This window comes from Colletes latitarsis, chromosome 14 (genome assembly GCF_051014445.1).
Source record: "Colletes latitarsis isolate SP2378_abdomen chromosome 14, iyColLati1, whole genome shotgun sequence".
Taxonomy (NCBI): Eukaryota; Metazoa; Arthropoda; class Insecta; order Hymenoptera; family Colletidae; genus Colletes; species Colletes latitarsis.
In genome coordinates, this window is record NC_135147.1 from 802,501 (window position 1) to 805,000 (window position 2,500).

General features: G+C 56.5%; 1 pseudogene; it reads right to left on the reverse strand.

Annotated features, from left to right (window-relative positions):
- Positions 1 to 2,500, reverse strand: part of LOC143350499 (large subunit ribosomal RNA) — an 8,165-nt pseudogene that overhangs the window by 3,008 nt on the left and 2,657 nt on the right.

Genomic DNA, 2,500 nt, shown 5'->3' on the forward strand with positions numbered 1-2,500 from the left:
CCAACGAGAAGATGATGGTACTCATCGGATCACCCTGTCTCACCCCTCTATTAACAACAATGTTCCCAGACCGCTTACCACGTACCTCTAAAATAGTGCTGGACTTCTGGTAGGAGGTTTTCACGTAATCAACAAGAACTTCAGGCACACCAACTTCGTTGAGGGCCGATGTTATGGCCTGGTGGCTGACGGAGTCGAAGGCCTTAGCCACATCAAGAGACACCACGTGGAGTTCACGAAGGCGGCTCCTGGCGTGACTGATGGTAGCGGCCAAGACGGCTACATTCTCAGCACACCCGTCTTCAAGGCATCTCTGCCTCTCGTCGACCAATCCGGCAGCCATCATACGCCTCGCCAAGATCTTATGCAGCTGGCGTACGACAACCGAAGCGATGCTAATAGGCCTGAAGTCAAAAGGCAAGGTGGCGTTAGCCTTTTTAGGAACAAAAACCGTCCTACTCGCGAGGACGACGGTCGGGAACGATCCGGTGTAAAGGATCATGTTGTAGAGTAGGGTTCTGACAGTGACGGGGCACCGCCTCCACATGGCAGGTGTAATGCCATCGACGCCCGGCGCCGAATTCGAGGGAATATTCACAGAGCCCACCTCGAGTACCTCGATGGGCTCGGCCAGCTGAAGTTTTTGCCGATGTTCTGGCAGAATCGGGTGTTGATCGACAATGGCTGAGGGATGGCTCAACACCGGCTCCCATTGCTCAACCATTGCCTCGAGGCTAGGTGGTACAGCCTCGACCTCCCCGTTCAAAACTTTATGCGCTGCCCTGCTCATGTTGTTCTTGAACAGGGTTTGCATGCCGGCATATTCCCTGCGCCTGATCTTCTGGCGATTCGGCTGGGCGTCGGCGTTGATCCTGCGGCGCCTCGCGCGCCGTCCCCTGCGCACCACTGGTGGTATATATACAGTGCGCAACCATGACACAATGCCGTCAGAGACGTCATGGCCCCCCAAAAGCTGTTGTCCCAAGAGCACCACAGGACGACCGATGGAAATGTCGTCCTCGATGACTTTGGCGCTAAGCAGCCGAATTGCTTCGGCGTACTTATCTCTTGGGCTGGGGCGGGAGGGAACGGGCGCGGGCGATGCAAGGGCTGGAGGTGCAGCAGGGTACTCCAGAGGTGTTGTTCCGGCCGTCTGGAGAGAGGAATGAGCGAGGCTGTCGTCAAGTTCACGGATCGCTTGGTCAAGCAACTGACGGTAGGTTGCCGTCTTCCTGGCGTACTTCACGCCATCGGTATTCCTACCGGGGAAGTATTGGGCGAGGAAGATATTAATAAATCGGACAGGGTTGCCCGATCTATCATGACCAAACCTAACGACGTACGCCTCCTCCGATGCTGCCATCCTCATCTCCTCAGGCGAGTACCCCTTGCGTGCACGATCAACGCAGATCTCGGCATTAACGGAAACTGGATGTCGGTGTTTCCTGTGCTGCCCGAGACCTATCTTGGAGGCAAAGGATCGAGGGGGGTCACATTCAGCGCACACAAAGTCATTCGCTGCAGCAGGTGTAGGAGCTACAGCATCATCGACAACCGCTGTTGTTGGTATATCCGTGCTAGATGTTGCTCCACGGTGAGTGCGCATATGGTTCGCCAATCCGCGAGAGTTGGTAAATTCGCGTACCGGTTGACAAATAGGGCATTGGACACGGGGTGGTCGTGTGTCGACTACGGGGTGATGTACTCTCTGCGCGAAGGGGGGTGGGGTATGTTCTATCCCCCCAGAGGAAACTGGGCCGGCGGTCCGAGGCAGCTGCCGGCGGTCGGGGCCTTGCCCCGTATTATCATTGATAGAATCGAATGCCAGTTCCAAACCAACTGCCAGGTAGCAAGCCTGACAGCCGGGCGGGGTTGCTAGCCCCTGTGCCTCCAACTTTAATTCGGGAACTCGAAAAACTAGAAAGCTGGCCGGCCACTTGTATGGGCTGCACACTTTCGAGGCCCTAGCACGTCGGTGTTATGTGCGATCGCAGGGGCGACACTTAGCTATCCCCACAAGGGGGACATTGCCCGGCAGGAACCACTAGGAGGTGGCCGCTTGCTAAACTATGACTCAACTCAAGGACTGGTCTCGGATACTAGGACGGCAAGCCGCCCCGACACCTCAAACGACCGCCTTAAGAGAGTCATAGTTACTCCCGCCGTTTACCCGCGCTTTTTTGAATTTCTTCACGTTGACATTCAGAGCACTGGGCAGAAATCACATTGCGTCAACACCCTTGGGGGCCATCGCAATGCTTTGTTTTAATTAGACAGTCGGATTCCCCTAGTCCGTGCCAGTTCTGAGCTGAGTGTTGAATGGCGGCCGAAGAGGACGATCGACGACGGCAAGCCGCCAACGAAAGCCTCGCAGCAAGGAAGATCCGCGGGAGGCCAAGGCACGGGACCGAGCTCGGATCCCGACGAGAACGAACGAATCCGTTCAACGCCGTTCACCTCGCCCAGGCCCGGCACGTCAGCCAGACTCGCTTCCCGACCA